Raw genomic sequence first — 10,539 nt, forward strand, 5'->3', positions numbered from 1 at the left:
ACTTAAAGAGCAATGAGTTGTGTATGTTTGCACAGTTAGCTAAAAGCCCACTGCTTTCCTAAATTTAAATATTCACATGTTTAAAACTACTCAAATGATTTTCTTCAAACTTGGCTTCTTTTGTAGATCTCATTGAGGACTATAATCAAAATAGCTATGTCTGTTTGAGATCAACAAATCCTGAAACTGGCTATGCATACCCACACAGGTAAGAACATTTATAATTAGCCTTCAAAGCTAAGAGACGTTCATCAATCCTTAGGCAACTGGTATCTGTTAAACCTACAAATGCCCAGTTTTTTTAAATGATATTGATCAGGTCTCTTTGACCTGTGCTAACAAATGCCTGCAACTCAGAGAGCTGAGAACTTGTTTTTCTTTTCTTTTCTTTTTTTAGGGGGGAGGCTGTTCCACCTTTTTCCCTTCTGGTAAGCAAATGCAAAACCACTGTGTTAAAGCAATGTCAAGGGAGCACAGAGAAGTATTAAACATACAGGAAATGCAAAGGGTAAGGCTGAATGCAAAACCTTAACCAATGGCCTAGTGTGGACTCTGGTGCAAGAACCGGTTAGGGGCCCCGTTCTCGATTCCAAAACTCCTCACTCATCTCTTAGCCCAACAGCAACTGGTCCCCCTCACCCACCAGCACCAGGACCTTCCTGGCCACTCACCATCACCCCTGCCCCCCAGCTCTGTGCTCCTCTCTTGTTCTGGGCAAGGGCAGCGCCTCCCAATCCTGGTCCCCCAGAAGCTCCGCTGGTACCCACCCTGCACTCAAATGGCTTGGGCAAAATTTGAGTGACTAGTGGCACTACAACCTTGCACATGGGGGTCTCAGGTTTGGCCCAGCTGCCCCTCCAAACCTGAATGGGGTTGTGACCCCCCCCCACAGACTTTGCTGCAAAGCCACACAAGTTTGGCCCTGCTGTGGAGGCCCACACAAGAGGGGCAGCGGAGCCAAATTTGAGTGAGTGGCGTTGCAACCCTGTGCACCACATGACAGGCCGAAGTGCTGCTTTGGCTGGTTGGGCCCCCATGGCCATGTGGGCCCTGGTGCAACTGCACACTTGCACCATACAGCTGTTTCACTGACCTTAACCATGGCCCCTTGCACGTTCGTGTTCTTATAACAGGTTTGGGGATGGGGCAGGAGTCCCGGGAAGGGGGCAGATAGGAGGTGGGGGCCGAGCCAGGACCGGCCCTCCATACAATTTCCAAAACCCGATGAGGTCCTCAGGCCAAAAAGTTTGCCCGCCCCTGTTCTAGTCCTTTAAGCCTTTAAGACTTTGCAGGCTAAGTAGACATGACAAAGAAAATGTTGTTATTGACATCTTACAGATAGGCACAGACAGATTAAAATCCAGATTCTCAAAGATATTTAGGCTCTAAATGGGAGTAATGCACTTTAATATTTCTGAGGATCTCCTGAGTCCCAGGACAATACCTCACCCACAAAAACAGCCCCTTACTTGGCAAAAAGATAGCCCTGAGGCTAGAGAGGTCTTTCAGTGTCCCTATGAAAAATCCAGCCACCCTGGGCTGAGTCATCAGCCTTGGGAAACCACATGCTTGTCCCACTGAAGGATAGAAGAGGAACATAGCATAATGATCCTGTGTTTAACGCCCTGGATTGGGCAAATCACTTAATCTATCAAATGAGGACCATAACACTTAACTAACTCCCAAACTCATTTTTTTTTCAGAATTTTCATTCATGAAACATTTCAAAATTTTAGCTTGTGGTCCAGATTTGGGATGAATTTTTTCTTGTGAAATGTTGACATTTTCACTTTCCATTTTCTGACCAAATCTACTAGCAGCCTCCAAGCACTTTGAGATCCATTAATGAATACACACTATCATTATTAGCTGTATTTTTGGGGTGGCATTAGGTTCAGGCATTTGCTAGAAGGCATTGTAATCTAGCATGATGAGTGCTAGCTACGAATCCAACAGCTGCATATTCTAGTGCTGTGTCTGACAGTTACCTCTCCTCCGCTTTCTTCTTCTTATCATTGGGGTGGCTTTTTCCTAAGCCCTTTGTTTGGAGAGAAGGTAGGTACACTACACACGGGCCTGTGTGTGGCTAATCTAGCTACAGAGTGAGTGTACGTGTTCATAAGGAGTGCAGTGAATGAGGACACCTACCTCAGTCGCTTTACAATATAGCCACTGAATCTCGGCCGATCAGTTACTGACAGAGAGCTTTTGGATCAGGCGCTTGATGGCTCATTTAAACTCCAGCTAAGAAATAGGGATATTCAGGTCTGGATTTTTTTACATTTCTATTTTTTTCTTCTCCATTCAGAAAATTACAAGCCATTGAGAAACTAGAGTTGGTTGAAAATGCTCAACCTTTGAAATTTTGGCACACTTTTTTGACCCACAATTCATTCCATTTTTTGACCAGCTGGAAAGCCAGTTGAAAAGACATCAACGTTTAAAATGTGGGCAAATTTTTTCATCTTTTTTTTTAATGGAACAGAGTGTTCATGAAAATTACATCACCTGCCCCTTCCCCCCCACTAGGTCTATTAAAAAGTATGATATGGGCGCCATTACAAACTCAGCAATACTTTCTAAACTTCAGCAATCTCCTAGGCAGCTATTGTCCCCACAGGATATAAAATAACCTCAGCATCTCCCAGGCTGTGCATGCGGATCGTACATTAGTGTCTCTGGATATACTTTGTCAGTCTACCCTCTGCTTGTTTGGGATAGGGAGTAAGGAAAATTCGATGGTTTAGGCAGACACTAACGCGCTGAGCTAGGTTAAAATTCTTTGGACAGTAAAATGGTCTTTATTTACAATGCAATGTGTTTCCCCACACAGTTCAGCCTTAGTTCAATCCCAGTCATAAAAAATCCTGTTCTGACTGATATAAGTGTACAGAACTGCTTTTTACATTGCGCACGAGCAGGCCAGAGTAATTTATCGATTAAACAAGAACGTTTATGGGTTAATTAGCCAGACCTACAGTGCTAATGAGCTTCATTCAAGCCATTCAAACGAGTAGCCTTGAACAGCACAGAGCTCTTAACCCCTTCATTCAGCCTGTGATTTTGTGAATCGCTAAAAATGTCCACAGAAACATGTGGCTTTCAACCATTTTTTTTTTCAATGAGAAAACTATTTTTGGAAACTGAAAAATTTCTGTTTTCTAATTTGGTTTGGGGATTTTCCAGGCTTTTACCCCCTTTTTCCACTGGAAAATGTGGGGAAGGTATAAAAAGCCCGAAGTGTGATAAAGTATTTTGCTCGTGTTTCACGCCTTTTGCCATTTTTCAGCTGGCAAAATAATGAGAAACAGGCAACGTGTGGAAAGTGGGATTTTTCCAGTGTGGAAAAGCCAAAAACAAATCCAAAAACTGAATTGGAAAGTCATTTTTTTTCAGTGTACAAAAATCAAAATGAAACACATAGCATCTGCACATGTCATTTCATGAAAAGTTTTGATGCCGCTACTTTTCATCTTGATGCGGGATGAAAACAAATGTTGAAATATATTAAAATTTCCCCTGGCTGGCGAATCCCATTTCCCAAACGGCTGTAAGTAAGAATAACTTAGGGCATGCTGGTAAGTAATGAATACATTTTATATTCTTGGTTGCAGGGAGGTGAGGGGTGGAGCATAGAAAAGTGACCCCCACAAAGCATTACAAGCTGAGCTAGTATCAGTTATAATAATTTCCCCGGTCCATGGATTTTCAGCTTTCTTCTCACTTTTATTCATAATTCTCCTCATCTTTTTCCTTGAGTAGCTGAAGTGTGAAAGTCACTTTGCATTTTTTCCCCTGGTGGGGCTCACATACTGCCTATGACCCTTGGCTATGGCCCATAGACGCTGTAGTCATTTTCAGTTAAGGGTAATTGGCAGCAAAATACACTTTGTTCTCTACCGTGTTAAAAATGGGCTACTTTGTTTTGCCAACCTTCCTGAACTTCCTTTCCCTTCGATGAAGGAGTGCAACATTTGTATAAGAAAGAAATATTGTCTTCAGTGGGAAATGTATTCCATGTGTGTTATAATTTATATTATGACAGATCTTTCTTAGCGTACAATATTGTTATTCACAGTGTGGAAAGAAACTTTATCAACTTCTTTCTTTTTTAAAATGTGTTCTCTGAGGCAGCCATAATTTTTATTTGCGGAAATATGTGATAAATTTGAATAATAAATTTCTATTAAAACTCCCATTTGTATTCAATTTCCTTCATAAATCTGGATAAGATGTCAGCTGAACGGCTCATATATAAAATATTAGACCAAACATTGCCTGTCTAATTGAAAAATCTGTCTTCATCAAGGACCCAGAGCTGAGCTTAAGAATGAAAGATGTAGGCTTTATTTAATGCAGTTCTGCCCCGCTTGTCGTGAATGCTGCCTTTCCCTCCCCCTTTACCACCTCCACATAAAGGCACAGCTCTATTCCCCAAGTAGCCTTAAAGAGGCAAATACAAAGATATGCAGAGAAAGGTACAGCCATTGGTGTGTGTTGAGTGGTTTAACCTACTTTATGCTCCCAGGCACTAAGCCTACTGCACTTAAAGGATGGGCGTTTGTCTCCCCGCTGCATTGGCTGGACCAAGCTCAAAATTTACAGCTAATGTAATAATCTTCCAGTTGTGAATGTACTGGGTTGGAAAGCTGCAGGCGAGGTCACATCAGGGGGTCATTCTTGTCAGCACCAGAGGATGTAGCTACAACAGTCGCGCGAGATAAAGATGAAAGGAGAAAGGGAAATGAAAAAAGGAGGGTGGAAAGTTTTTGTAGACGCGCACACACATAAAAAGTGTGTGTGTTTGCAGAACCGCTGGGACTTCCCTTGCTGATTTAAGGCTCAGCAAGTGAGTGTGAAAACCTGCCAAACCCACCAGCATTCCCTGACCTAGCGAGCCTTCCACCTCAGTGACTACAAAGTAAGTCATGGTTTGAAATGGGGACGGGAAAGGGCCTCTCTATCCAATGCATACTGGAACCAATGAGAGTGTTTTTATTGCCTTCCATGGACACTGAATGGGGCCCTTAAATAATAAAGCCCCTGTCTCTGCTGGATCTTCTAAACTACCTGGTTCCTTAAACAGAAGGGGGAGAAAAATCCACAGCCCCTGACTATAATCCATCCCCCAGAGAATCCCAGCATGTGTAAGACATTAACACACAGGGCCAGGCTCCACTGGTGTCTCTCCACTGAATTTCAGGGAGATCTTGACCCAATTATTTCATTATAACATTGTAGAATGTACGGCCTTAAGTCATGATGATTAATATTTTGGTTGTTCCTGAGCAATTTTGGATTTTATGCCAGGAGGCCTCTAAATCTGTTTCAAAAGTTGACATGATAGAGATTACATATGTCAGCCCTGGTCTTAGCTGAACTCAGGAAGCTGAGAGGTGAATGAAAAAATAATAATCATTTTCAAAGTGCAATCACGTACAGAGGAGATAATGTATATGGATTTACCTCTAGTTCTATAAGTGAGTCTTACCTTGGCATTGACTTTGGACTGAACAAATGTAAGAAGTTGTGCATGCCACTGATCGCAACACAAAAACCAGAGATGGGCAGGCCCAGTATGGCTACATTGAACCCAGCTGCCTTCAGCAAGCTTTTGTGGGGCACTAATCTGAACCTGGTCAGTGGCAGCGATCCAAAGTCAGACCATGCATCCGACGAAGTGGGTATTCACCCACGAAAGCTCATGCTCCAATACGTCTGTTAGTCTATAAGATGCCACAGGACTCTTTGCTGCAAAGTCAGACCTGGCGTCCTCTCCAGAGACCAATGACGGGCCAGCGCTTAGGGCACTAGTCACTGAACTTGGAAACGTGGGTTCAATTCCTTGCTCTGCCCCGCGTGGCCTGTATCACCTTGTTCAAGTCACTTAGGGCCAGATTCACAAAGGGAGTTAGGTGCCTAAATCCAACATTCAGGTACTGCTGACGTTCATAAAACCACCTAACTCTATGGGCATCTAAGTTTCTGCTGGTGGACGTGCAAAACCACCTAAGTCCTGACACCTGCTCACAAACTGTTTGGAGCCCTGGCTCATGCCTAGACCATGGCGGGATGCTCAAACCAGGCATGTTCAGAGTATGCATAATTCACACAGCTAGAGGCATGCAGGTCCAGAGGGTGTACATATCCCAGTGTAGCCAATAGCCTCATGGTTAGGGCCTTTTCTTGAGAGGTGGGAGACCTGGGTTCAAGTTCCTGCTCCAAATCAGGCACTACGAGGATCTGAAAACACATCCCCCACATCCCATGTGAGTGACCTAACCATTGAGCTAGTGAGGAGGGTCTCTCTCTCTTTTCCCCCCTTTCTCTCCAGGTTTGTTGCCAGATAGGGCCTAACTCCAGGAGAGGGTTCATGGCTGAGACTGCCAAGTGGAGATAGGTACCTTCCGCCATCCTGTCAAGCACCTAAATCCCAGCTCCATGGGAATTAGACACCTAAGAACCTTTGTGGGTTTGGATCCTGAGCTCCGCCCCTTCCCTCAGCATTTCACTTTCAGCTAGCTTAGGCGACTTCCGACTCACTGTGTTGGGGTCTGAGAAGCCCTTTCATAGGTGCCTAACTCTCCCCGTGCATAGTAGAGGGAGGCTGGGTGACTAACTTGGAGCTGTGAAGTCCACGGGAGGCAGAACACCAGGTACGGCAGTGCCTAAATCCCCTTTGTGGCGCTAGTCCTTAACCTCTCTGAGCTACAGCTAAATCAGAGCAATGGCACGTCCAGAGCTCACCGGGGTGTTGTGAAGTTAAATATATTAAAGAATATGAGGTGTTCGGCTACTAGAGAGAGAACCATATAAGTACATGGGTAGTCCCTAAGAAACTCTTGTGTAATAGCTGCTCTCAGGAACATTCTGCTTTTTTCACCTCCCATGGCCCACCTTATATATGCCAGCTAATGCCGTTATAACGCAGGAGAAAGTGTTCTTTTATGACTGTTGGGGCTTGCAGCTTTTGTGCTGGAAATCTAGAGTTCCTCCCACCCCACAGGAAGTCTTGGAACATCACTTCTGTCGAATATATTCCCTTTATTCTGGTCTTTGCAGCCTATGGTCCTGATCTAAAGCCCACTGAAGTCACTAGAAGGCTTTCCATTGATGTCAATGGCCTTTGGAGCTGGTCCCAAACATATGGGAGTTAGTTAATTTATTAAGAACAAAGGAGTGCATTTCATCCATTGGGCCAAATCCTTCTTGGTGGTGAGGGTTGCCGGGAGACAATAAGAATGGAATTCCATGCCTGGAGGTGGTATAAGAGAAGCCAGGAAGATGGGAGAGGAGCGACGAAAACAGGACAATTCAAGACTAGTTAAGGCCCAGATCCTCAGCGGTATTGATTTCACTGGACGTCGAGTGCTCAGTCAAAAGCCCCACTGACGTGGATGGGCGCAGGGATGCCAGAACAGGGGGGAACATGGGCCAGGCCCCCTCACTTTTTACTGTCCATAAGGAAAAGTGAGGGGGGAGGGGAGAGGTTTTGGGGCAAAGAGGCGGCACAGGATGGGGGGTCGAGGGGAAGAGGTGGCACAAGGGCGGAGAATTGGTGCAAGGGTTTGGGGGCTGTAAGGGACTGTGTGTGGGAGTGAGGCCACCGGTGGGCCCCCCCTCCACTGTTAGGCAGCTTCCACTGCCCCTGTATGGGAGTGACTGGTACATGAGGAATGCAGGGTCAGGCCAATATACCGGGTGGGCGACTTTGATGTTAACAATAGCAATTATGAAAAAACTAAAATGGAAACCCACGTAATTTATTCCATTTTAATTACAACATCCCTTCACGACTCTCTGAAACAGGCGTCCTTCATTCTGACCAAGCGCATAAAAAATACATTGGGCCCTATTCTCTCCAAGTTCACTGTGTTCTTAAAGGGGTGAGCTCTATGTCATCTGCCTTAGTAGCTGGAAAATTTTCCAAGGTCTAATTCTTCCTCCCACTAATGGGTGGTGGGGCGAAGGTTTTTCAGGGAAGCTGTAGCGATACAATAAAATCACAGCCCAACGATGGCTTTCACTGGAGCCGGGTGGAAAATGGGGAAGGGTTCCCATGGAAAACTTCATTTTTACTCACCTCCCTCCCCCGCAAAAAACACTGAACATTCTTGGCCAAACCCCAAATTTTTTCAGCAGAAAACTTCTGAAACTGAAAACATTTCAGCTGAAAAAGGTTACTTTTCAGACTTTACATTTTTTTCTAATAAAACATGGACCATTTTCAAGGACAGCTGCCCCTTACTGGGAAATGCTTCATTTTGTCAGAAACTCAATTTTCTATTTAAAAAAAAAAAAGGTTTGAGGGAAAAGTTTTGCTCAGCCCCAGCTTTTACCCTTACAGTATATTAGAAGAATGTGAAGACTTGTATTGCTGTTAAAAGACATTTTAAAAATGCAAATTAGAAGCAAAATATGTTTCATGTTAGCAATGGACCTTAAGGGCAAGCAGTGGAGATACAAAGACAACGGATCAAGTCCTGGCCTCATTGAACGACAGTTGCAAAACATCAGGATTTCGCCCAATGACAGTAAGTATCTGAACACTAAAATGAGGTTGAGTGTGATGTGGATAGAAGCAGGACATGCTTTTTGTCCCGTTTCTCCTTTCTGCATGAATGCAGTACGTTCAGGGGTTACTAGTGAACTCGTGGGGCTTTTAGTTTCAACCCAGCTTTACCATATGATGGGGTTTATACATGATCACATTCCATTGCTGTTAGATTATTAGTAAAATAATCACTGTAGACTAGAACAAGGTGCAAAAAAGAGTTAGATAAGTTCATGGAGGATAGGCCCATCAATGGCTATTAGCCAGGATGGGCAGGATGCAAAACCATGCTCTGAAGTGTCCCTAGCCTCTGTTTGCCAGAAGCTGGGAATGGGCGACAGGGGATGAATGACTTGATGATTCCCTGTTCTGCTCATTCCCTCTAGGGCACCTGGCATTGGCCACTGTCAGAAGACAGGATACTGAGCTAGATGGACCTTTGGTCTGACCCAATATGGCCGTTCTTATGTTCTTATATTATATTACAGTAACACTTAGAGGCCATAACCAAAATCAAGAAGCTGACATGGATTATTTCACTAGAAATTGGGACCCCAGTGTTCTAGATGCTCCACAAACACAGAGTGAGGTGTGACAGTCCCAGACCCCAGTAATGATAAATATTATTCACACATGCTTAGTGCTTGTACAGCACTTTTTCACCCATTGCTCTCAAAGCGCTTTACAGAGGTGGGCAGTATCATTACCCCCATTTTATGGATGGGGTCAATTAGGTACAGAAACGTCAAGTGACTTGGTCACCCAGGAAGAGAACCCAGGTCTCCCGAGTGCCAAGCCAACGTTCTAGCCACTGGGTGACACTGCCTCCTTTGTGTACATGTTTTTCAACTCCACCTAGTTAGCTAACCACTAAAGGGTGAAAGTTCAGTCTGGAGCACCCACAGAGAAAAATTAGTGGGTGCTGCTTAGCAGCATCCACCAGCAGCCAAGCTCCCCCACCCCCAGTGCCTCTCATCTGCTGGTGGCCCACTGACCAACTCCTCCCACTCCGTCCCAGCACCTCCGCCCACTGCACACAGCTGTTTCGTGGCATGCAGGAAGCTCCGTGAGGGAGATGGAGGAGCAGGGATGGGGCACGTTCAGGGGAGGAGGCGGGGAAGAGGCAGGATGGAGGCAGGGACTTGGAGGAAGGGGTGGAATGGGGGAGCAGGGCCTGGGGCAGAGTGGGGTGTTGAGCACCCCCCAGCCAGAGGGGAAGTTGGCGCCTATGCTGTCTGTGGACTTATACAAAAGCTCTGCTAGCAATAACTATGCTTAAACACAGGCTACAACATGGATGGAGCTTCCGAAATTCTTCTGAATGACTTGGTGCTATGTCGCCCCCCCATGGCCCTATAACTTTTTAAGGTTTTTTCAGTCTCTCCAACTAGGTTGTTTTATTCCCAGATCCTGTAATTAAATGCGTGCAAATTTGTTTATTACAACGTAGACAGGAAAACAAAACACAGCCGAGTGTAAAAGAACAGAGTTGCCACTTCCCGATTTCACCATGATACTGTCATTTGTGCAGTGACCTGTCTATGGACCCCGCATCACTCCTGCGGTAGCGGCAAGAGCAGCAGCGATTAGGATGGAGCTGAATAACCTCTGTCATTGTCCTGGCCTGCCATGAGGTTTCTCAGCTCAATGCCACACTTGAATGACACTCTGTCATTATGCTATATTTAGGTAATGAAAGGTGTAATTAGCTTTGTTCTGCTGCAAGCTGATCTGGCTCTGTGAGCATTACAAAAGGTAATAAAATAGGTGCCTGGATATAAAAACCTGAATAAGCATATTATTCAATGACATTTCTCGAGCCAAAAACCAATGAAAGAACTGGGTTAAGGGAACCACAGCTGCTTGAATAGCCAACAACGAGACTTGTCACTAGGGCCCATGCAAAGAACCCAACCAAGGTATGTCACGGTATCAACACAGCCCATTCAATCAGGGCAGCGTTTCTATAACTGAAGGCATTTTGT

At 44.9% G+C, this 10,539-nt stretch overlaps 1 long non-coding RNA gene across 2 annotated transcripts; it reads left to right on the forward strand.

Annotated features, from left to right (window-relative positions):
• Positions 1 to 7,271: 7,271 nt before the first annotated feature.
• On the forward strand, positions 7,272 to 10,325 carry LOC120401624. 2 transcript variants are annotated; one of them, XR_005596602.1, is made up of 3 exons: positions 7,272 to 7,345; positions 8,433 to 8,534; positions 10,005 to 10,325. It is a non-coding gene; the product is annotated as an uncharacterized LOC120401624 (long non-coding RNA). The 2 variants fall into 2 exon arrangements; XR_005596601.1 differs by having other exon boundaries at positions 10,086 to 10,325.
• Positions 10,326 to 10,539: the final 214 nt, after the last annotated feature.

The sequence above is a fragment of the Mauremys reevesii genome, linkage group 3 (assembly GCF_016161935.1).
Source record: "Mauremys reevesii isolate NIE-2019 linkage group 3, ASM1616193v1, whole genome shotgun sequence".
NCBI classification, from domain to species: domain Eukaryota; kingdom Metazoa; phylum Chordata; order Testudines; family Geoemydidae; genus Mauremys; species Mauremys reevesii.